Here is a 27427-nt window from a genome sequence, read left to right as displayed (position 1 = left end):
TTTATTTGTGTTTTCACATACCGGACAAAACATTTAGAATAAATATTGTTTGGCATTTCTGTAAAATTCGAATTTTAGAAAATCTAGCTTGGAAAAATACATGCATATGCGCTAATCTCAAAGAAAAAATTTTTTACAATTATCATGATTTATAATTCATAGTTATTTTCGGTGTCTGCTATATATATATATATATAATGTATTATAATTCATAGTTATTTTCGGTGTCTGCTATATATATATATATATAATGTATTTAATATTTGAAATTTCTAGAAATTACATCTGGATTTACAGAGATGTAGATCCGAAATCTGAACCAATTTCAAAATGCAAATACGGATAAATATTAATATCATAAAAAATTACATATTTATATTTAAATATAAATAAAAATTTTAATGTACAATTTTTTTTTATAATATCATACATAGTTTATATTTTAATAATTTAATAATTCACATAATTAGATTTTTAATAATTTCAGATAGATATTATTATCTTATTAAAGAAACAGATTGTTAACATTGATCAGTATTCACAGTACTTGAAAAAAAATTTTTTTTTAAATTCCCTATCCATTTAAAATGCAATGGCACGATTGTTAGCTCGTACATGTCACTCGCAGGAGCCACTAAATACCGATCGGCGGTCTTTGCTCGTTTCACTCCCTTCAATCTTCTCGATCTCCCTTCAACTACCTTCGTTTGCCCCCATTAAATTAAATTGCACCCCAAATTTGATGCTGCTAGTCGCCGCAATAAAAAGATTAGTGCTTCGTACAGTTCTACTTAAACTATGTAGGCTTTATATCTTGTTAAAGTGATGTAAATAAAAATTTTCAAATCTAATCATATTTAACACTCACCTGAAATTTTTTATTGCCGATAAAGGTTATGTTAGTAAAAAAATTTTGATAAATTACATATTACATCATTATAATATTTTGTTTAGCTATGTAAATTTAAATTTAAATAAATTTACATAATATGTTAACATAACTTTATATTATTTGGAAATTGCAAGTAATAACAATTATATTGTTAGCTTTAATATAAAAATTAGGAAATAACCTCTCTAAAAGAGAAAATTTAATACTAACCTTTTCAAAGCGGCACGCCTACATTTCTCGGAAACTATAATTGCAATCTATTAATACTGATAAAACATAATCTGCTTAGATAATTAAAGGAATTAAAAATAATAGTTTGTACATTCAGGGTTTTTTTTTATATAAAATTTGCCAAAAATAAATTTTGATAATTTTTTTTGTAAATTTCATAGTTTAAACAATAGTAAACATAATAATATTAAATTATTTTAAATATTTGTAGCTTCTTAAAACAATTTTGTTTATATTTTTTTTCTTTCATATTATATTTTTGTCGTAATGTAATTTGGAACAAGAAATCTTTATGTAGCTTAAAACGGTGTACACTTCTCCATAAGAATAGACAATAACTGCAAAATCTTCAACTATAATATTAATAGATATACTTCATGAATTTTTTTAAATATTTGTTAATTTCTTAAGATAGGAAGAATAATGTCCGTGCGCGCGCATAATTCTATCTTTATCCTCTCATAAAGTATTAAAACAACATATAGAGATTTAATTTTAGTCTTTCAATTTCATAAATTTTGTTTAATACAAAGTTGTTTAATACATAAAAATATATTTTATTATTTAATTTATCAATATATTTGTCAATATATTTCTAGGTAACTTATATCCTATGAAACTGTGTTTGAATTTTGCCATTACTGCCTACTGCCTACTGCCTACTGCCTACCAAAACAACTTTTCGAGCCGAATTTTTTAGATGCTTGTTTGAGTTAATTTGCAAAAATATTAAATGTTACAAAGTATGAGAGAATATTATAAAAAAGAAAATATTATGCTATCTAATAGAAAACATGTACCAGTTCTTTTTATGTTCTTAAAGTTTAATATTTAGCTTTTATTTAAGACAAGAAATATTACCGACAACAAACTTATGTGCTAGTATTAGTGATTGTCCTCTGTATTAACAAAAAAATACATTTTATCATGTTTCTCTATCTCACTCTCTCTTTATGCATCTATCTATCTTTCTTACAATAAATTAATCACGATTTTTAACGCTCGTTTTTGTGTGCACAAATAAAAAATTACTGTAGAACTTATCTTTTCACACAAGGTGTTCTTTTTTCCGCTTGGGATAAAAGTTCCAAGAGAAAGATTCATTCATAATTTTTGAATGAACCGTTCTCCAGGAGTAAAGAGCGGACGTAAACGAGCCGTACTAAACAGATAATCGTTAATCTATTAGATTATTACGGGAATTAGTGAAATGAACCATAGTTCAATTTATTGGTCATTGGCTCCCACCTCTATTGTCGTCGTCGATCCGTGTTGTTACCGGCGCGGTTCCTTTAATCCCGGCCCGACGTTAAAGTCTTCAACGGATCTGCTGTCAGCTTCTTTTACCGTCACGATTGACACGCGGATTATTGACCGTTTTGATTCTGACATGCTTGTCCGTATGGCAAACGTAAACTCCTCTCAATAAAACTTCAGCATTGATACCTTGAAATCCAAATCACCGATAAATACCTGTTTGCTCTAATTGATAGTAAAGCTTGCAACCTGAAAAACGACAATAGTCAAAAGCAAGTTATTTTGAAATATAATTTTATTAAATGGATTACAGGATAAGATAGTACAATAATCTTAAGCTTGATTGCTGTTTCAGTAACTCTTTGCTATGTATTGGCATAAAAAAGTCATAATTTATTTTTACAAGTTTAACACATAAATATAAAAAAAAATTTTAATTCGAGTAAGAATTTATAGAATATTATTTATTTTATACAAATGTAGGTATGTGTATTCAAATTTGTCTGCTATATATTCTTAACAAGATAAACGTGCGATTAAGTGCAAAATACATGTAGGGATTCCATATATAAGAAATTAATGAAAAATGAATAAGAGTAAAAAATACTAGGCACCTTAAACTTTTTATTTTAAAATCCATTTAAAAATAAGTATGACAAAGACTTTTAACTTGCGATTTCTTAATATTTAATATTTCTACTCCTTCACGTTTTATGATTTTTAATATAAATATGGTAAATCTTCCATTAATTTTTTATAATAAAATATTTTCCTTGTACTTTATATATTTTCTTTTCCGTTACTTTTTGCCATAATTCTTTCTCTGAACTGTATTTTCAATTTCGACTTCTCTTTTAGACTCAGGAGATTAATTTAAAAAGAACTGCTCTTATCACAAAAGAACTGCTTAAATCATAATTTAGTTGTTTTGGCTACACAGAGCTTTATCTTGTTATTAAAAGATTATGAATGAATCTTTTTTAGAACTTTTTTAAATAGCAAAAGGAACAGCTTGTGTGAAAAGATCAGTTCTGTAGGAAAATTTTTTTAAAAAGCCAAACCAAAAATTTCTTCCAATTTCGTTATATTCGATATTTATATGTACGTGGAATTTATTTGTTATGTAAATGTTTAATAATTTTTATTTAAATTAATAATTTTTCGTACAACTGTAATATGATTTACATAAAAAAAAATTAATATATTCTTTTCAACAATATCTAAATAAAAATAACTTGTTGCTGAAATTTAAGATCATCAAATTCATCAAAAAAGATTAAATCGTTGCTAGGCTTGTTATAAATAATTTTATTTTTTCTTTGAAAAATGTAATAATCTTAAACATTATCAAAATATTATATTTTACTTAAATGTTATATAATGAAAGCTACCAAAAGTATAATTGTTTCAACGATATTAAAATAAGTATTTAAAAAATATAAATTTTAGGTTTACTATCCAATATTATTTTTTCTAAATTCATAAAAGTTATAACTGAATAATTATAATATATGTCCTTTTATAAAACTGTATAAAAATTTTCATCTAAATAAGTTATGTCTGTTTAACATTATATAATCTCTTTTTTTTCTCTTTTTCATTGCAATATTTAACATTTATAAATAAAGATATTTAAAAAATAAAAATATTCCTGTTTGTGTATATTCTGATCTTCAAAAATTTATAATAAATATTAGATATTGTAATTACTTTACGCATTACAGCACATATATATGTATATGCTAATAAGAAAGAATTTGGTACTTGCTACAATTGTATGGTAAAATAATTAGTTGTAAGGTCCAATTTTATAGTTATTACTGATACAATTTTAATATAATAAAATATAAAAATATGAATGTAATAAAAATAAAATAAAGATTTGAATGTAGTAAATGCAATCATAATAGTAAGTGTATTATAGTGAACATAACTAATATTTATAATTTATATTACAACAGCTATTTTTGGTGATAATATGATTAATTACCAAAAATGATATACGAAAAATAATTACAGTTATTAAGTTAACAATAATTGTTCTTTTTCTATTTTCAGTATATTTATAATTTAGCATAAAAATAAAATTAAAATAATCATAAATGTAATGATTCGCATTTATAAAGATGCAAAGAGCTCGTCCAATTGTACGCTTATTCATGCTTCGGAACTTGCTCGCTTCATTGAAAATCTTCAGAATGCCCAACGTGAGGCAGGTATACACGAGACATAATAGTGTTCGTACCGTCTCAACGGGCCTTTATTATCGTTACTGTCGAAACAAATTTCGAAACGTTCGAACGCTATTCATTCATTCTCTTCTTCTCCTTGGTATACGAGAAAAAAAATCACACGCGATCGATGAAAAAACCGCGGTGCGTAAGCATGTAATTTCTATATCAAAATATAATTGAATCCCTGGATAAAGCTACTCGAAATCTGTGATACCATCCGCAAAAAGGAAGGATCGAAATGGAAATCGTTTGCGTCGCAAATCGCAGGAACGTGTATTCGCAAGTGAGAACCATAATGCGTAAACGGAATCGCTACGATGAGTTTTTAATACGCTTCGCGTACTCGCACGTGAGCTCGCGCGATCTCGCCTGTTGCCGTTCACGGTTTCGCGTTAATCCTCTGCACCAAGCCGCTTTCCATGCTAAAGCCGCTTCTAGACGATACTCGCTTGCCAAATACTCAGCAGACAGGTATCATAGGTATGGATATAACGATGTAATACGCGTACATGTAATAATCTAATAAAATTCATTTAAACGCAATGTATTCCCACTTAAAATAAACGATAAACAAATGTATTGTTTACAGCGAATTTAATAGCACCAATGATTAATCACTTTTTATCCGCGTTATAGAACAGAATATTAATCTTCTCTCTAAATTTCTTGGAGTGAAATTTCTCTCTCACTCTTTTAAAATAAAAATTCACTCCAAGAAATAATGAAAATATCGGCAGTCAAAGTGAAATAAAACTTTCACTTTTCGAAAGAATGAAATTATTCACTTTTCAATTAGATTTATTCTTCAACTCTAAAAAGAGTGACACGCTTCACTTTAAAAGAGTGAAGACTTCAATATTCTAGTAAAGTGAGAATTCAATATTCTGTGAGAGAAAGATTATTTCACACAATAATTCGACGTTGATAAGCTATTTCATAGTAGGTATCTTTATTAAGAATGGGAGAAAGATATAGTATTAGTCCACAAATATCAAATATAATATTTTTTTACGCTTTCTGTTAATATCGTAAAGTAGCTCGAGAGTGTCAAATTATTTTGCGAAATATTCTTTCTCTCATAGAATACTGAATTTTCACTTTAAAAGCGTATTAAAATTATAAAAGTGATGTTATTAAGGAAAAAGGCTATTAAAATATTAATGACGTTAACATATTTTTAATAGCATTAACAATGTAATTTATATTAAATAATAACCTTAATGTGACTTCAGACATCATCCCGATAAAAAAATTGTTCATACATAATTATATATATTGTAGTTATATATAATTATATATCAAATATATCTATATATATTGAAATATATATTGTTAGGTTAAGGTTGATGTTAACTGCACTTTCTTGTGACGAAGTCGTTTATTGAAATTTATAAGGTCTCGAAGTGACAAACAGACCAAAACGGCCATAGCCGAACGCAATGTAATTCTAACTCACTAACGGAAACGGAAACTTAGCCAGCGCCGCAGTACGAGAGTGTTTAACCTCGCAATCTAGTAATATTTTACGCGAAACTTAAACTGTTCTGCAGAAACTAATAGCAATATTGACAATGCGATGAAACAAAATAACCAATACTTAACATATATAATAATATATAATTATGCATATATAATTATGCATGACTTTTTATATATAATCGTATATAATTATATATAAGGACTACATAAAATTGTCTGCAACCATTATATATAATTTTATATAATTTCATATAAAAAACATGCATAATTATATGTAATTATATACACTTATATATATTTTAATATATATAGACCTATTTGTTACATAATTATGTATAATTGTATATAATAACATATAATTATATATGAAAAATTTTTTACCAAAATTTAAACTTTATTTTGTACTTATGAAACTAAAATTATACATGCTTTTAATAATCAAATACATTAAATACAAAATAAAAATTTTTAAATTAAAAAAAATAATAAATATCCTTCGGCAATTCACCGTTGTGAATATTAAATTGCACGCAACATTTGTCAATGTTTAATTTATGAATAAATGTATAGTGAAATTTTAATATAAAAATTTTTTTTCTGATTTTTTTATTTAAAGAGACTCGGAGTGCGCAGACAGCGAAAACATGTTATACATAAAATTGTCTGTAATTCTGCGCATGCACATACGAATGCAAACGCATCCATTGCCTATGTCATAATATAAATAAGACGAGAAAAGGTGAAATAAGACAGGGTAAATAAAGTTTGATAAAAAATAAAGAAATTTATTGCGAAAAATAACATCCCACCCACGGTTCGAACCTGGCACCTCTGGAATCTCCGGTCCTGGTGTCTTACCACCTGAGAAATATCACTGTGCCACAGTGGTCGAGGTGGTAAGACACCGGGACCGGAAATTTCGTGTCAGGTTCGAACCCTGGGTAGGGTATTATTTTTTGCAATAAATTTCTTACAGTTTTTACAGGGATGAATGGGTATATAGATGCAAATCAGCATCAATTATTGTATTAAATTAATCAATTTAATAAAAATAGTGATATTACTAATTCTTATTCGACATGCTGTGTTATACCGAAAATTAATTCGGCGCACATTCTGGTTGAATTCGGAGAAGTATATAAAATCACACGAATAAATATAAGCACTAAGATCTAGCTGCGACCAAAGAAGGCTTTCTTACTATCATTGTGTTGTTACACTATCGGTCCAATAACATATTTGTAAAATATATAATGTTTAATTAATATATGAATAAATATTATATATTATAATCATATCATTAAATAAAGATTTAAAGATAATGTTTGAAACATTCTCATTACCTTAAAATATTCCCATTCTTTTCTGTTATTTCCACTTTTGTTATTGTGGTCCAAAACACATTTATACTGTCGTTTAAGGGCTTGAAATTTTATTGAACATTTCAATTCTGTCACATTATAGCCCTTTCCTTGTATTATTTTTGCAATTTTTTCCTATTTTTGTTTTGCAGTCTTCTTTCCATTACGAAATTCATTTTCAAGTTCGAAATACGTTTATAATAATGATATTGTTTCGTCTTTTTTCCATATATATTTATCTATAATATTAATAAGAATGTGTTAAAATAAACAATCTTCTAAATTAAAAATGTGAAGATTTGCGTGTTAATATCTATTTACCTTTTGTACATTCTGAATCAATGTCCTTTGTTGAAGTTAGGTCTCCAGTGCTAGTACTCGCTAAAGATAATAAAACAATTCATTATGAACTTATAGCATGTATTTATTACTTTATGTTTGTATTATTGGAGAGCATACCTTCATTATTTATAAGTTGCGAAATGATTGTTCTTTGGATTTTTTGCTTGTTAAAACAGCAATGTAGTATAATTTAAGTCTATAAAAGATAAAAGAATACATTTTTATAAATATATTACAGTTATTAATTATAATCCATATCTTTATATGCTTTTGCAGCTTCTTCTCTATTTACTAGAGGAGAAGAGAGTATTTTATGGCTACTGTCGGCAATTTGGCTATTATTTCCGTCACCAAGTGACGTATTCCAACAATTGCTTATGGAGTTATTCGTTTAGTAGCCCGTCGTTTTTTAATGCTGCTAATATATCAATACATAATGACTGACAATTGTTATAATGCATTTTTACTTTTGAGCACTTTTAAACTTTTTCAAGGTACACTTTTAACCTTTAATTACATACACTTCCTCATTATTATTAAACTTGAGTGTATTATCACACGAAGGTACATACACTCGAGTGTTTCTCTGTTATTTAACTTTTTATTCAGCCGTATACATTTCGAGTTATACAAAGTTAAAACAATAACATGGAAATTTGTTAATATGGTTTTTTGAGCAAAATTTTTATATTGAAATATTTCTTCGATAAATCGATTGTCATTCTAAAGAGCGGTGTTTAAAAACATCATTTTATGCTTTAATGTTAAACAAGGATAAAATAATATTTTTAATGAAATTTCTTATGGTATTTCTAAAGCTTCTGAACGGAAAAAAATTCTAAATCAGAAAAATGTTAAATAATGGAAAATTAAAAATATATAATTTTTGTAACAAGGTACTGTGTTTTTTTCAAACTAAACTAATTTTTTAAAATTATTTTTATAGATAACCATATTACAACCACTTTTTTTTCTACCACCGATTATGTATTAGATTTTTATGAACTACATCCTAAATAATAAATATTTTATCACTTTGAGTCTAGAATCTGTCAAATAATACTCTGACGAATGTAATCGTTCAAGTTTCAATAAAAAATAATAATTATAAACAAAGTTATTCAATAAAATAGAAATGGATGCCATATTACCCTCTTCTCCTCTAATATAAAATAATTTTTATTTGTTTCGAGATCTATGAAACATAAATTTACTGTGATTTGCTGACCTCCCAAGCGACAGTAATAAAAGGAAGTGTTGTAAATTTTATGACGTTATGTAAAGACAAAAGTACACTGGAAGTTTACTGCAATATACGTCCCAGACAGCACAAAATATTTATGATAAATATTAATAAATATTTATCATAAATATTTTTTATAAATATTATAGAAATATTTTATACATATTTTATATATATGACGGAAAAGATTATAAAAATCTTTATCAAAAATATTGTTAAAATATTGTCTAAAATATTGGTCGCGACTTGGATGGGTGACCGCTTCGGAATTTCCAAAAAAAATTCCTAAGAATGGAATTTTTTTGCAAAAATTGTTTTTTAAAATATAGAAATATTGTTTTACTCATTGGGATTATGAGGTGTAATATAATATTTATGCGGATATTTCGAACATTTTCAAATAATTATCATAAATCATAAATATTTTTGAAACATTCATGATAAATATTTATGTTCAGTCCAATCTACGGCCATAAAAACATTTATTAAATGTTTTGATAAATGTTTATAAAATATTAAAATAAATATTATAAATATTTAATAAATATTTTATAAATATTTTGCGTTATCTGAGGTATTGGAATGGCATTTGCAGTGCTGCCAGTACTAGCAATAAATTTTGGAACGCAGTCTAAATAGGCCTCACTTTACATGCTTTTTACTACTATTTACTGATTGTTAGGCCCAAAAAGGATAGTCTTGACCCACTTTTATAAGTGTTTTAAAATAATCTAATTAGTCTATTTTATCCAAATTGTCTTTTTATTTACAAATTTCAAATTGGAAACTTTAGCTTAACCGTGTGTTTTCCTGCTTGAATAGCTTCACTTTACATGCTTTTACGACTATTTACTAATTGTTAGGCAAAACAAGGATAGTCTTGACCTATTTTTACAAGTGTTTTAAAGCCTTTTGATTAGTCGGCTTTATCCAAATTGGCTTTATTTACAAATCGCACGTCGGACAAAATTACGTGTCATTTCACGCAATTTCTCGCTTCTGAAGTCACGACTTCAATATGGCCACGGCGAATACTCAGGAGTCTTAATATCTAATCCTTATTAAAAACATATTTTTTTTTAATAATGTTTTTTTTATATGTTTTTATATACATAATAAAGGTTACACTTTAAATAAAATTAAAAAAAAAAAAGATTATCAATTTGTAGTATATTAAATATTTGTAAATATCAGGATATAAGTAACTAGTTAAAAAGTTAAAAGTTAAACAAAAAGTTAGAAAGTTAATAACTTTTCACAGAGAGAGAAACCACTCTTGAATTCCGGTGTACAACCCGCTAGAAGTCCATTGAATTCCTTGAAATCCGCTGAATTCCTCGAAGTCCGATAAAGTACTGCAAAGTCTGATGTAGTCCGATGAAGTCCGGTATAATTTGATGAATCCCATGTATTATACCAATTTTGGCTTTTATAACGAATTTTTGGTAGAAAACACTTAATCAGTTATTAAAGAGGGATTTTTATGACTTTATTTTTAAGGAGAGCTCTTAGCAATCGCAATGAATCTCATTGAATTTCGACGAAAGTCCGATGAATTGAAGTCCGTAGTCCAGTGTGCATTTATTTTCTGATTACCTCCTCGCTTTTCACTTAATTTCATTAATTTAAAATGCGTTAATTTTTAACTTTAACTAGTTATTTTTAAACATAACTTATTAACTTTTTCTGACGTTAATTTTTTTATCTGTATAAATAACAGTATATTATATCGATACCATCCTTAGCACATGTAGAACGAATGTTTAGTGCAGGTGGTTTACTATTGGTACGGATATTGTTTGATGACTTACAAAGAAAGTTAACTGATCTTCATTTTGAAATAACGTTCTTACTAAAATTTAATAATTACTTTAATAATGATAAAATTTTTTAATAGGATTATATTTTATCAATACAGTATGTATATATAAGGTTATGTTTTACATTATACGTAAAATTATATTTTAATAAGTTAATCATAAAATGTAAAAATTGTAAAAAAATAGATGTCTATATAAAAAACTGTATTTCTTTTTTTATTTTATATAAACTTACATTATAAATAAAACAACAAATTTATTTGATAATTTATACTATAATTGTTTTGTTATTCAGAATAATGCAATTTTAAAAAATTACGATATTTTAATTTTGTGTAAATAATGAGTTCCAAAATCAACTTTTGTCTTAACTTAAGTTCATTTAATTTTAACATAATTTTAACTAACAATAAGTTAATTTTTTATTTATATTTTAACGTAACTACAATAATTTTAGGTGCCATCAACTTTAACTTAATTTAATTTAAAAAATTTATTAACTTACCCAACCCTGATAAATATTTTCATACCTTACCAATGTCCGGACAACCTAAAATGTCTGTGTCCCAATATTCGAACACAACATATCTGACTGCAATGTAACAATCAGTTTGCTGATATTAGAAATATATAAAAAATATATATATATATAAAATTAAAAATATATAAAAAAATTATCGGTTCTATATAACCTTTAGATTGTATGTAGTAGTTGAGTATTTGACGTATTAGAGCTTCATAAACAATTGTTGTAACGAATTGAGCATGCGCTGTGATAGAAATGTGCACAAAATTTGAAATGCTTTTTATTAATAATTGATAAATCAAACGAACTTACCAAGTAAAATTCAATTTTAATTATGCCGGGTGTCTTGTCCGGATGGATAATAGTTGTAGTCACCTCTCTGCGTGCGCTACGCCAACAGTTTTAAATCTGCCTGAAAAATTTTTAGGAAGGCAGAGTGGTCACATGTCACGTGGCCCTGCACCATGCGCCGACACCGGCGCGACTCCTGGCTAGCTCCATTAGTTTAGAACTGCTAGCTTCATTAGTTTAGAACTGCAAATCATCTAAAAATGTTTTACTGAGTGGGAGAAATGGTTTCTAAGTGTAGGGTGGGAAGTCCATGGAAAGTCCGGACGAGACACTGGCATAATTCAAATCGAACTTCACTTGGTAAGTTCGTTTGATTTATTAATTATGCCTAGGGTGTCGCAACCGGATGGATAATAATTGTAGATGTTTAGATCTTGGTGATTTGCAACTTATTAAACCATATTTCCCTGTTATAAATACTTTTATAAACCTAATGGTGCAAAATTCTTATTGTTAAGATGATTTGAGTATCACACAAGTTCTTATATTTATCGAATGAATTGCGTAAGAGCCGATGAGATGATCTTATCGCGCTAACACCGTATTTGGAAAATTTCTCGGGATTTATCAGAAGGCGATTGTAAAAAGTGGCGAAAACGCGTGATTGGCCTGACCATTCTGCCGTGTGTTTAATAATTTCTAAAGATAAGCCTTTCTCTGCCTCTGATAAAAACATGACGAGTGCTATGCACTGAAAAGAAATCACCTCATTCCACACTTTTCTAAGCTCGATCTTATCCACCGACTAACTGTCTGATGATCTACTGCCTTGACTAAAAGATGAATAACTTGATACAAGAAGGTGCACAAAGACCTTTTGTAGCTTCTAAAAAAGTCTTTATTAAATTAAAAACACACAGGCCTTCATTATCCTTCATTATCCCTTCATTATCCTAAATGGAAAAAAGGTGAACAGTGGATGAGATCGTTCTGGTACAGACGTTTTGATTCTGTCTGGAACCCTGATTATGAGTTTTTTATTAATGGAAATTTGCAAAGCTTTAATTGATGTGAGCGTGTGTACTTGGTGGCCTGTACCCAGAGCAAGGAGGACTAATTTCTTTGGGATTACGTCTAAAGATATTGTGTGTACTGGATAGATTCAAAACGATTTATACATGCGATAGCTGTCGAATTACCTACTCTGAGCAGAATCTGACAGTCTCTCTGATCTGATGCAAAGCACCAAAAAGCATGAAAACAGATTTAAGCTCTAAAAAATTCAAGTGGAAAGTGTTGTCCTCCTTTGACTACTATCCACGGGTACGGCAAGTGCCTCACGAAAGTCCCCAACCTGATAAAGATCAGAGAAGATTTCTTGGGATACTTTTGATCGGATGTTTACCTGCCCTGGTTTTGAAAATATATTGATCCACCAATCAATTTCTTTATTTAAGTGATCTGGGATATATACATCATGGCTAAGTAAATGTCGTCGGAATTTAAATAAAGCCAGAAATTTTGCTCTTACAAATTCTCTAATATGTAAGAGATTAAACCACAGGGAAAACCACAATCAGTGATCTAAGCATGCGTTGCAAATTCTTGAATTTTACATTTTTGTTTCATCGAAAAACTTGATAATGATATATATAGATTTTTGGGGCGCTCTGAAGAAATTGTCATTGATTGATGCACCGAATCAATGATGAAATCTAAGTATTTGCACTTTTGTGAAGGTAAAAGTTGAGATTTAAAACAGTTAAAGAAATTCAAGTAAGGATAGCAATTTAATTAAGACATTTAAATTAACTAGACAATCTTTCTGTGAAATGCCCATGATCCGAAAGTCATTTAAATAAATCCCCAAACAGTAGCCATTTTGTTCTTAAATATGCACCTACTGGACGTAGAATTTTGTAAGAATGAATAAAACTAAGGATAAGCAAAAAAGCAGAGGTGTGAATTCGTAAGTATTTTCTCCGCCATTGGAAACAGAGGAAATGACGCAATTCCTGAGCTATGGGAATTAGTTAAGCGTCCTCTAAGTCAATTGTACTTATCCAGAAGTTCGAGATCATAAGTTGGACTACGGTGCACCATTTTTTTAGTTGGAAGTGCTTACTTTAATAGCGCGTTTAGGACTGAGATCTGGAACAGCGACCTTGGCTGTGGCTTGTTGGTCGCTTCACCTTTGTCTGGCAAGCCGAAAATGACGACCGTTACACAGGGGCATTGTGGTTTGACGGCATCTGCTGGGAATCTCATAGAGTTGCACGGAGCCCATAAAGATGAACAACAAGGCGATGGCGATAGTGGTAGTAATGGCAGTGCTAAGAGCCACCGTGGTAGGATCAGCATCAATTATGCGATTTGCACTGGCTGCTTTATTACTGACCATGTGAATCTGTGAACGTACTACGCGGTACACGTAGCATCGACTTAAAGTTACGCTGACGTCGATATAAATGCACTGACAAATGAGCGGCAGAATTCTTGCCTCGTCCTGATAATTGAGCATATTTGTGGACACTTGCAAAGATATGCACAGTACAATATGCACTGTGGACGAAAGTACAAGCGTGATGGGCAAGAGGATGCTGTTGTTAAGTGAGAGTGTTTCCGAGCACCAGGCGAGGTACAACATCAGAGTAGCGAACGAGTGGATAAGAGCGGTGCCATTAGATACATCAGAATTCTGGACAATGACTCCGGTAGGAAATGTCCGAGAACGTAAACTTTGTGGAAAAGTTGAAAGCACCTCAGTGTGCCGATTGTGGTCAACAGCAGATAAACGGCTAGGAAGTACGACTGCGTAAGTGGATTCGTTGCCTAATTGAAACGCACAATCTTATAAATCGAGTACAAGGCCATGAGCTTGAATAATCGCCGCAAAGTGTACGTGTAATGACCAAGCAATCCGCCACGTGGATTCGAGCGGATGTGTGTTGATGTGCGGTATCCAACGATCATCGTTCTCGTCGATATACGCTGATCGCTTTGGCGTGCTGGCGGTTAAGGCTGCGGATAAGGCTGCAACCTTTTCTGCTGCATTATTTCGATTCTGTTAGGCTTCATGCCGTGCTCTTTTTGCTAACCAATTGTTAGGATAGAAAGTACATTTGGCACAGTTGGGAGGGGGAACCCTCGCAGCGCCGGCTAGACCGGACAGAGAGTCCTACCCTCTCTACTGTTGAGGAGGTACGCCTCGGGCGGAATCAGCGGCGGGGTAGTTTCCCGGCTGACCCGTCTCGAGGCTTTGAATGCGGGAGTGCGTACCTAGGGCCCTCTTCCACGAGGGCCCGACGCACACCCGGCATCCCGGTTCGGGCGGCTGGGGCTCGACTTCGGTCGAGCTCTGGCCGCTAACTCCGGAGGGGAGTTCCTGCTCTCGGACGGGGACCCGTTTGGGCTAGGACGGATCGCGGTGCATGCTAGTTTGATCCCGTGATCCATCTCGAGTCCAGACGCCGGAAAAAATTGGGTTTTAGTGAGTATGCCGGCCACGTCTCTGCGAGTCTCACATACCCCGCGTTCCTGTCCCCACAGGACCGGGGATTCATAAAGGCGTTTCCCAACTATAAAAAAAAAAAACATTTGGCAGCTACGGATTCTTTGTTGGGATCTACGTTCTGCCGTTACTGCCTTTACTGCCGGATAAGGTCCTAGAAATACTGGGGGAATGAAGAGTCATGAACGAAGGATCATTTGTGCCGTTTTATCAATCGGTTTTACTGGATTCCGCAAGCCTGTGCTCTCTAATGTCGGGCACGTTTGTCGGTTTCCTCGAGTGAGAATGATGCTTCTCCGGCACCTGAGAGGGACTTTGATATAGATCCGGCGGTCGCTGACGTATTGGCTGGTTACTAACCTTAATTATTTTCGTTCAGGCAAAGGCAGACTTCAATATCCGTCGCCCAGCTTTTTCATACGCTTGGACTGCTTTTAATTCTTCTGCGAAGTTAGTTCCGAAGAGCCGGTTCTCAACCTTGGAGGAATCCGCTGCCAATTTATCAATAATGATTAGACACAGTTTTACATACGTTTGCCTAGCTAAAGATAACCGAAATTGTAGATCCGTCATAAGATGGAGTCCCTCTGCTAACTTTGAAATAACAATTTTCAACGACTCGTTTTGAGGGCTATTTTGACGAAGCCCCAGAAGATCGGTTATGCTGGAACGTCGGACGTTCAAGCAGGCTCCTAGTTGGATTTGTTTATTGAATTGATGTGCATCTCTTTTTGAAAGAGATTGTTGCTTACCTTTAGCTCATTATATAGACACCGACGTATTCCGTAGATTCCAGGAGGAAACGAGGTAAACGTGAGAAGCAGCGGCGGCGGCGGAGAGTCTACTCCGCGTGATGCAGAGCGACAAGCTCGCAGATTCTGAATAGAAAATGCGAAAGTCGCATGATGAAGATCTCATCAGTTCCGCGTAATTATCTCCCACGTGAAAAGCCGTCTACGAAAGGTATTATATCTGCGGCGGACATCCGTCTTACCTATGTAATTTTTACAAGCCTAGACGCCTGTGCACGCGCACGCGTGCTACATGGTGTACGTAACCTTTAGTAACTAGAGAGCCTATCTTACCTTCCTCCAAGCTAGCTGCTTCCTGAGGGTCTTTTGAGACAAAAGAAACAACTCTGTGATCATTAGACACCAGAGTTTCTAAAAAGAGGAAAGAAAAGTTATCGAGGTTTAGATGAGACAATTGGCTATATTTTTTCTTCGCTTTAACGAGAAAATACACTTGGTCCAACGCTTCCTGGTCCTCGGCTTCCGAAAGCCGTTTGCTCATCCATTCTATATTCAAGCTTTTGAGAAATGCTTTTCTCTTTTCTCAAGAAAGGATAACCTCGGCCACAGGTTGTGGTACAGGGAGAAGAATTTCTGCCCCCTTTATGTCTGTCTCGTTCTGTGTAGTATGATGTTTCATGAAGGCCAGGATCTCTCTCAGAGCTTCAGTCAAGGTTTCGCTGAAAGCTATTTACCGAGGGGATGATGACGATCGCTGGAAAGAGTCCTGCGCAGTACCTCGTAAACGCGAGTTTGAAGACCTAACTTCAATCAGTCGAGCTCGTGATTTCTCCTTATCCCTATGCTTTCTCATATAGGAGAGATGGTCTAAGTGACTCCTATGATGATGTGAATGTTTTTTCTTCGACACACTGTGTCGAGAAATACCAAATCTAATAAATAAAACCGATAACTTAATGCTTGTACTGTTGATTTGCGCAACAGAAACAGATTGAAGCTAGCGCCAGAAGCGGCGCCCGTGTCGGCGCATGGCGCAGGGCGACGTGACTTCTCTGCCTTCCTAAAAATTTTTTAGGCAGATCTAAAACTGTTGGCATAACGCACGCAGACGTGACTACAATTATTATCCATCCGGACGAGACACCCTAGGCATTACATCACTGCCACATTTACTACACTTGATAGTGCAATGTATATTTTACTCCTCCGTTAATTATAAAATATATTATAAAAATGTTTAATAAAAAGTAAACATTGTGTTGGATTAAAAAAAATTATTAGTTTTTCTGCAATGTAAATTTTTTTATTAAAGCATCAGCGTGCGTGAAGTAGGATGGATGGGGGTGAGAATGGGGTGGACCTCCCTTTGCGTGAAAAGTCGCAAACTCATGTGAAGGGAGCAGTAAATCTGTCGATCTCGTTTCAAGATTACTATTTGTAAGTGAGATGTGTCTATTAATTAAACTAATTATAAAATAAATTGTTTTCATGCCTTAATAAAAAAATTTACATTGCACAAAAACTAATAATTTTTTAATTCAACATAATGTTCTGGCAAATACAAGCAAGTGTAGTAAATGTGGCAGTGGTATAATTATTAATAAGCATTCCAAATTTCGTGCACATTTCTATCACAGCGCATGCTCAGTTCGTTACATTATACCGAGATGATTGGTATTCTAACCTATACAATTGCTAATTTTAACTGATATCTCGGTTTGCATGGCGGAGCGACACTTTTTTTCTGCCAGATTCGTTAGTTTCATGTGAAAACGCGTCAAATGAGCCTAATTTTATCAAAATCGATGAGGAAGACCGTCTCCTTCATAATTACCAACTTTTCGTTTTGAACACATATCATGTATGTAAGTTTATACTACTTAAATTTTTTCTTACTAAACTATTCATAGACGTAAATTTAAAGAGGTTAGATACTAATAATTTTTTACAGCATTGACGACCCATTAATATTATATTTACGCAATGACTAATTTATTATATAATGATTTATCTAACTATTTGTAATCTTTTTGAAATTTTATAAAACTTGACATACTATTGTTGTAAACTTTAGTCTATGTGTTTAACAAAAATTTTAATTAACATACGTTAGGAACAATTTGCATTGATACAATTGTAAATTTATTTTATACTGAAAAAGACTCGAAATTAGATCGAAAAGTTTATTGTTATGTGTCATGTTAAAAATTAGTATCAATTTAAACTAATTTCAATAAATCGAAATACATACTCATATATTTCTACACGAAGTTGGTATTGTTTCCATCTGGAAATGATTTAATATCAAAAGCTCTGTAACACGCGTTTGTTTTATCTAGTATTAATAAGCGCTAGAATATATTAATTTTATTTTAATACTGTTTTTAATTTGTGCAATCGATAAATAATCAATAGACATTAACGTAAAATCCAAATATCATCGATGATTGTCTAGCGTTCAAAGCAGAGTTGGGCATTATTGAATAATTTTTTACTTAAATAATAAAAAATTTCCTGAATAAAAATTTATTTAACAAATATGTTATTGAACCGATAGTATAACAACACAATAATAGTAAGATAGCCTTCATCGGTCGTAGCTAGGTCTTAGTGCTTTTATTTTTATTTATGTGATTTTATATACTTCTCCGTATATAAAATCACATAAATAAAAATAAAAGCACTAAGACCTAGCTACGACCGATGAAAAATTTATTTGTTACTCGGCTTCTTGTAAATAATGAATAAAAATGTATTTGTTATTCAGCCACTTGTAAATGATGAATAAAAATTTATTCGTTATTTGTCTTTTTATAAATGATAAATAAAAATTTATTCAAACTAGAAAGATATTCGGTCGATACATGTAACATATAATCTAAATAAGAAGGTCTATTCGGTCATAACTGGATCTTAGTGCTTTATGTATACGTGTAATTTTATATACTTTCTCAGACTCAACCAAACTACGGGCCATTACTTTCGGTCATATAACACAGTTATAATCGAATAAGAGTTAGTAATGTCACTTTTATTAAATTAAAATTCATTTAATAATACTTGATGCTTACTAGCATCTATATTAACCTTTTTCCCCCCTGAAAAAATTGAGATGATATTTTTCGCAATAAATTCTTTACAGTTTTTAATTTAATAAAAGTGACATTATTAATTTTTATAACTCTTATAACTGTGTTATATGACCGAAAGTAACGGCGCGCAGTTTGGTTGAGTCTGAGAAAATATATAAAATCACACGTATACATAAAACACTAAGATCCAGCTATGACCGAATAGGCTTTCTTATTTAAAAATTTATTCGTTAATCAGTTTCTTGTAAATAATAAATAAAAATGTATTCGTTATTTAGCCTCTTGTAAATGATGAATAAAAATTTATACGTTATTTGTCCTTTTATAAATGATGAATAAAAATTTATTCGTTATTCAGCTTTTTATAAATAATGAATAAAAGTGTATTCGTTATTCAGTTACTTGTGAATGATGAATAAAAATTTATTCGTTATTTGGCCTCTTACAAATGATGAATAAAAATTTATTCGTTATTCAGTCACTTGTGATTAATGAATAAAAATTTAATCATTATTCGGCTATTTGAAAATGACGAATAAAAATTTAAACTTTATTTAGTCATTCTTGAATAATTACTTATCCTTTATTCAATACATATTGAAGAAGGAACAAAAATTTATTTTCTTATTCAATTCTCTTTAAATATCAAAATAAACGGTTAAAATTATTATTATTTTTATTCTAATTAAATTCTAAATGACAAATAAAGGTTAATTTATAATATTGGTCGTAACAAATAACTAACCTTAGCATTAACTGCCCATTTATATTTTAATAATTTAACATTATTTTATACTATTAATTAAAGAATGTAAAGGAGCATTTGAAAAAAATCGGTTAACATAGTTTTTAAAATTTTTTATACAATATATTTATTACATTTATTACAGAATTTATAGAATAAAAATAAACCGTAGTGGTCCCACTTCTAAATAATAACATAACGGTCACATGGAGTCCACTGGATCCTCCTGGCAACAAAATCAGTCGCTATTTACCAACTTTTTGAAATTTTGTCGCAAAAATTTTACTGGATATACCTTGAGGTCTGTTTTTTATCATCTAATGATTTTTTTTCTTTGTTATAATTTTCTTTCTTAAATTAGAATTTAACATAATTAAAAAATTCATATAAATAAATTGCAAAATTTTACATTTTTACAAAAATTATCTTAAAATTCTTAATTTTTGAGATAATTTAACAAAAATTTAGGAATGTATTTTTAAGATAGTATACTTTCAGATAAATTTAACATAATAAAAAAAATTCGAATAAAAAAACTGCAAAATTTGACTTTTTTTACAAAAATATTCATAAAATTTTTATGTTTTGAGATAATTCAATAAAAATTTATGAGAGTATTCACATGGTAGTCTACTTTCAGATAAAAATTAATTTCATAGAAGGTTGTTTCATTTTGAATGGTCTGTGCACTCTTAAAATTGGGGTCCCAAAGACCTCTGGTGACCATTACGGAATAGTAATAATTTTAGTCGTTCATTTTGTTATTCAAAGAGAATCGAATAAAAAAATAAATTTTTGTTTCTTATTCAACATGCATTGAATAAAGGATAAGTGATTATTCAAGAATGACTAAATAACATTTAAATTTTTATTTGTCATTTTTAAATAGCTAAATAATGATTAAATTTTTATTCATCATTTACAAGTGGTTGAATAACGAATAAATTTTTATTTATCATTTATAAGAAGCCAAATAACGAATAAATTTTTATTCATCATTTATAAGAGGCCGAATAACAAATAAATTTTTATTTATCAATCGTCAATCATTAAATGTCAGTCATGCCCATCCATGGTTCAAAGATAGTCAGTTAATTACAAAAGTCGAGCGTAAAGAAAAGTAGAAACGTGTATTCATAGAGATTAAAAAACCAGAGCGAAATAATGAAAAAAAGTATTTAAAGGAAAAGAGGGTATAAAAGAGACAGGGAAAAACAAACTAACAATGTACGCGGTAGTAGAAAACAGAAGGCGGTAAAGAAATTCGTCTCATAAACACTTGGAGTGTAATACACTGGTGTTGAGCATATACATCAAAGTGCCGAGGGTACAACGAGAGAGCGCAATCTCACACCATCCCAGCCAACTTCGACTCCTCTTGAGATGACAGTGGCGTCGGCAGCGGCGGCGATGGTAACAGTAAAGGCGTTGATTTGCCTCTTTGTTTGATTCGGTATTCACGAAGATAGCTTTCACTTATGCGCCGCGAGATTAAACAGATTCGAAAATGTCCCTAGCATTCCCGGCGGCCGTCCGCTGCTGCCCAGCACGATGCTAATCTTCTCAATCTCCACTCTGACAGCATCTGCTCTCGAAGACACGAGCATGATTTCATGCATGCGCTTTCTCAATAATTTTGCATTTCTAAATCAGTAAAACAATGTTTTCAAAAACAGTTTTAAAACGTTTAGAAAACATTTTTAAAACATTTTTAAAACGTTGAAAATAATGAAACAAGTAACCTTTTTCTATTTTGAAAAATGTTTATTTTAACGTTTAAAAAAACATTACTTAACGTTTAAAAAACGTTTATTTTAATGCTTAAAGAAATATTTTTTGGGTGAAGTTACGAAAAGGTAAAATTTTCAATTTTGCTGTTAATTGTTAAAGGAAGATCGAGTAGTATCGGACACCTAAGCTTTTTCACAAATCATTTTTTTTAACAGCTAAATTTGAAATTACTTCATGGCATATAAAACTTTATTTTTATATAAAACACCTCTTAAGATACGTTTTCTTAAAATAAAAATATTAATCGTTTGTTTATACTTTTTATAGACATTACATTTTTATCATGTTTGTGGAGGGTTGTATCGGACGTGATATACTGTGTGAGAAAGGCGTCATTTTTGGTGTGACAAACAACTTATCATTATTATATATTATATGTTATCGTATATGTATATTATTATTATTATTTTATATTATTATATAAATAACTTGAGTCAATAAATCCTTAAGTATAATAAACGTTATTTCTAACAATAAACTAAAAACCTATTTGTACTTACTTTCAGATAAACTATTGGGTTGGCAACTAAGTGATTGCGGATTTTGTCAATAGATGATCTTAGCACATTCTTTTGTTTTGTCAACTTGTTCAAAGCACCTAACCTATATTTTCGTGTTGTTTAGACTTCCGCCTTTAATTTAGCGAAAAAATTTTATCGAAAAGTTCTTTACTTTTGTTTTTATCTCAATTAAAAAATGGAAGAACACGTCGCACATTTCAGACATATTTTATTGTATTATTTTTGAAAAGGCAAGAATGCATCGCAAGCGCACAAGAAGTTACGTGCCGTATATGGGAATAAAGCTTTGAAAGAAAGACAGTGTCAAAATTGGTTTGTCATATTTTGTTCTGGTGATTTTTCGCTGATTTTTAAATTGAGATAAAAACAAAAGTAAGTAACTGATCGATAAAATTTTTTTACTAAATTAAAAGCAGAAGTCCAAACAATAAGAAAACAATATAAGTTAGGTGCTTTGAACACGCTGACAAAACAAAAGAATGTGTTAAGACAATCTCTATTGACAAAATCCGCAATTACTTAGTTGCCCAATATAACAGCCAAAAATTATCTTCGTTCACTGAAAACAGCTGTATACAATACATAATTTATTGCCACTTGTCAACACTACTGTCGTTTGTTTTAATATGGCATCAGCTGTACCCTGCCCCTCCTCCCTCTTCTGTAGTCAACACGCTGATTGTTTCACAGGTGTTATCTTCAGAGGCAAATACTTGAAACAACTTTAGTCCGATATTACCCACTGGTCTAGTTTACATCGTGCACTTGATACGCGTATTAAGCATTATATTCGTATCAAATTCGTACTAAATTTTTAGTACTCACGATGTAAACGATGCCGGATCAAATTGGTACGAACGTATCAAGCAAGAGTATCGTACCAAACTAATACGCGTACCAAATGATACAAATGACGATGTAAACACTAAAACGTATTTTGTAGCGGATTAGGCCTATTAAATATAACCTTAATTGACCGGTCTTATGATAAGTAATCTTATTTGGTCTTTCTGAAACGATAACATATTAAAAAATGTCGTGTAAGAAACGTTAGTACGTTCGATGTAAACGAGCCTGTATTGAAGCATTGGTGCGCACCAAACTTAATACGAGTACCAAAATTTTAACGATGTAAACTAGGTCACTGTCCGGCACTATCTGACCTTCCTCTGTACTATTATATTTTGATGCGTTGATTACGAATATAATCACAAAAATTGTCAAAGTCATTTTCAAAGTCAAAATTAAAAAAGAAAGCCTAAAAAATTATTGTTTTTTACATTACTTTGATAAATATTAATTTAATTATGTAGTAAAATATTAAACAGCTATTTATCTGGTTGTTTGAATTGTAATACAATGATTGAATAGCTTGTGTTAGGGCAATGACGTTACCTGGTTGCATCAATCAGATTGTTTCTTGAACATTCAACCACGAATGTTTTAATAGCAACTGCATCATTTAGTTGGTTTAGATTGAATGTCTTGATAACATACAAGTAAATCACGTCTTAAGTAATTATTAGGATTCAGATGTTCGATTACGATCCTGGGCTGCGCGCAGAAAATTGTCGCGTGCAAGTTTTGTGTGTGATGATCGTCAATTTTCGTCTGGCATGTGGCTGCCGAATGTATACACATATACGCGTATGCACACAACTGTCACTGGGCCCTACTCACATAGCACAGGACGTCCCACGGGCGTACAAATTATGTCTGTTTCATGTCGTTACGTCCGTAGACATATCATGGATGTCCTATAGATGTCCGTTAAGGATATCCATCGGACGTCCAGCAAAAGACGTCTTTTGGACGTTCAAAACATAACCGTTTTCATCGGACGTTTATAGATAAAATATGAACGTCCATTGCATATCATATGTAGGACGTCAAATATTCAACATAGGATATTTAATGAATCCCAATCACATCCGTTTTACGTTAGTACATCCGTCTTTGACATATCGATAATTTTTTAAAATGAATCTATAGATGTGTGCCCACGTATAATAAGAGCAGGCCACGTGAATTGTTTTCACAAAATTTGTTACGAATTGTTTTTCAATCGTTTTTACGAATTTTTTCAAAATCAAAATAAAAGCTCCTAAACTTAATAGTTACCATTTATGTTTGTATTTATAATTGTAATTACTATTCACAAAGCACATGGATGTCTTATGGGCGTCCGATAGACGTCCGATTATTCCGATGTGAATATCCGTGGTATGTCCGTAATCGTCCGTAGTCGTCCTAGACATCCACTGGCTGTCCAATGAATGTCCATGGAACGTCCATATTACGTCAATGTCCGGCGTATCTATGACCTTATGATGTCCTATGGACGTACGTTTGCTAAACAAATACTAATATTTAAAAATTTATTTATAAATATTTACTTTAATATTGTCAAAAACAGTTTTCTTAATGTTAAATAAAATAAAAATGTTACTTAAAGTAAAAAAAGTCGGGAATCTTTCTCAAGAATTTTTTTTTTCGGAAATTTTTAAGCGACCATCCATCCAAGTCGTAACCTCGCCAAACGTTGCTTGACCTGTAAGACTGCTGCGAACTGAGACCTAGTGATGATCTGTGAACATTTTGTGTTAACACATGTATATCAAATCAATATATGTTATTGAAAAGATGAAATATATTATGTAATTAAAGCATATTATTTATATAAACACATATAAAATTATATTTTTTTACGATTACGGCTTGGATAGGTAACCGCTTGAAAATTTCCGGAAAAAATTCTTGAGAAAGAATCTCGATCTTTGTTTATTTTAAAAAACATTGTTATTTTTTTTAATGTAAAAAAAAACGTTTTATAATATTAAAATAAATATTTATCAATAAATATTTTTTTAGAAGGAAGTAGAAAGTAGTTAGGTCTGCAGCAAAAGTACTAGGTCGCATGCAGACTTAGAAAATTTTTTAAATAAGATGGACATTTTAAAAATGTCCAAATGTAAACATACTTTATATTTGCGACAAAATGCGCATAAAACATTATTCTTGCACGGTAATAGCACGCTTCCCAATTAACATCCAAATATAAATATCCTATGGACGTTCAAAAACTGACTATTAATTGACATTCAAAATCGTACATACGATGGACATCCATTTCATGTCTATGAACATATATTAAGTAACGCATTAAATAGTAGTATTAGTAAATTCTGAGATAGCGTTACTGCGGTCAGGTAAAAGTCATCTTAAATTTTTTAAATGGAATGCCTTAATTTTTATTTCACATTCTTGTAGCTGACGTTGAGACGTTTCCAAAGCACTAGTTACAAACCTTTCTTCCATAAAAACTTTCCGAGTTATGGGATTCGAAATTTACAGTACCGCTGGCACTGGCATTAATCAAGGTATACCACGTGGAGGTTGTCCAGTCGAATGTACTATAACATCTCCTGTGCGTGCGTGCGTGCGTGCGTGCGTGCGTGCGTGCGTGCGTGCGCGCGCGTGTACGTGCACGTGCGATAATATGTCAAATACATAATATCCGAAAATAGTTGTTTTTACTTCTCAGCATTTCAAAATATTTTAAAAGTTTACTTTAATATTTAGTTACACATACTTTGTCATTGTTCTTAAACTTGAGCGAATATATATAAGGATCCAAATCAACCTTTGTAACAAATGAAGAGACTTTAAATGATAATATGCGATTTATATATACACATGAGAATATTTTCTGCATGCGTACGTGCGTGCGTGCGTGCGTGCGTGCGTGCGTGCGTGCGTGCGTGCGTGCGTGCGTGCGTGCGTGCGTGCGTGCGTGCGTGCGTGCGCGCGCGTGTGTGTCTGTGTGTGTGTATTAGTATATGTGTAGTTGTTACTGAAATTGAATTATTAATGAAAATAAAAAAGAACGTTTTTAAATAATTTTTTTTTATAACAACTAATGTATGGAAATTAAGAAAAATATGTATAGAACCTTATTTGTAGAGTTTTTTATAAGTTTCATATTTTATTTGACACATTTTTTTCTAAAATAAATATTTTCCGAAATAATTAAGAAAAACTTTTTTCTTTTTATAAATATATCTCGAAAACTGTAGGAGAGCGCAAATTAATTCATAAGGAAAAGTTATATAGTATCCTTGCCTCTATAACATATGTCAAGGTCAACATAATTCCTACCGAAGAAATGACGCTGTCGATTCGGGGAAATTTGTTCATCCAGGGAAGTTTTTAAAGGGTAGGCAATCCGTGGTAGAATCGTTGGTGATGTATCCGTATCGAATCCTCTACATCCTGGAGTACGGGCCCCAGGATGTCTTCCCCTCTTTGCCGAGTAGAGGCCATCAGGCGGCTGATCGGCAGTCAATTTTCCGGGAGTAGAGTGGACTTTGTGAAGATTTTTCCCTTCCGCCTGAAACAAAAAAAAAGTCAATATGATATTTGAAGTCTCTTTATTTATTACAAAGGTTGATTTGGATCATTACTAAAATACAATAATCATGAGATACAACACTGTAAACGTCTGTAACAAAAAAAAGTCATTTTAAAGTTTTGTGCCTATAAAAACTTTTGATCAGCGAGTCAAGAACTGCAACATACTAAAATTTTAACCAATTTCACCGAGAGTAAAAATCCTATAATTTTATGCAAGGTCCTTTATATCACGGGAATATAGCTTTTTAGAAAATAAGAATATACCGTGCAATAGTGTCAAAATGTAGAAGGTAAAAGAGTGCCAAGATGTAAATAATCTAAAGTGCACGCGCTAAATGACGCATGAGTCACAAAGTCGTGTAGATTTTTGTCGCAACACTAATCGATTAATATAGATGTAAAAACTATAAAATAAATATTAAACATATATATTAATTACATTTATTGTGTTAAATAAAATTAATACGACATTGTTTCTCTTTAGTGCCGTGTTGCTTCAGTTTAAAACCAGTACAAAAAATAAAATTACAAGAAAATTGAACAGAGCGAAGATCATAACAAAACATTTGCGTTACACTTGAATATGTAATAACAATAATAGTGCCAAAATATCGTATAAACGATAAAATGCAAGATATAAATAATATTAAGTGTACAAATTAATTCTCGGTCTTTTTAACAAAAATATATTGTATATTTACGATTTTATAAAAACAAATAATCTTTCAATCTTCAAAATAGTCCTCATTATTTTCTATATACTTCTACCTTTCTAATAACTGACAAAATCCGCTTGGGAAGAATGATGGTAGTTCAAGTTGATAAATTTGTTGATACTTTTAATGACTCCTAAGAAGACTTTAAGCGAGAATCAACTAGGATGTTCCACGGATCGAGAAAAATGGTAATTTGAAGAGGCAAAGTCT

At 31.1% G+C, this 27427-nt stretch overlaps 1 long non-coding RNA gene across 1 annotated transcript; it reads right to left on the bottom strand.

The window, feature by feature from the left end:
• Positions 1 to 1502: 1502 nt before the first annotated feature.
• Positions 1503 to 8281, bottom strand: LOC120358989. The gene is made up of 4 exons (XR_005575881.1): positions 7914 to 8281; positions 7776 to 7835; positions 7437 to 7693; positions 1503 to 2629 (listed from the first exon to the last, which is right to left on the bottom strand). It is a non-coding gene; the product is annotated as an uncharacterized LOC120358989 (long non-coding RNA).
• Between the last annotated feature and the right edge of the window lie 19146 nt (positions 8282 to 27427).

Source organism: Solenopsis invicta, chromosome 11, assembly GCF_016802725.1.
Source record: "Solenopsis invicta isolate M01_SB chromosome 11, UNIL_Sinv_3.0, whole genome shotgun sequence".
Lineage (NCBI taxonomy): Eukaryota > Metazoa > Arthropoda > Insecta > Hymenoptera > Formicidae > Solenopsis > Solenopsis invicta.
This window is presented reverse-complemented; position numbering and strand designations above follow the sequence as displayed.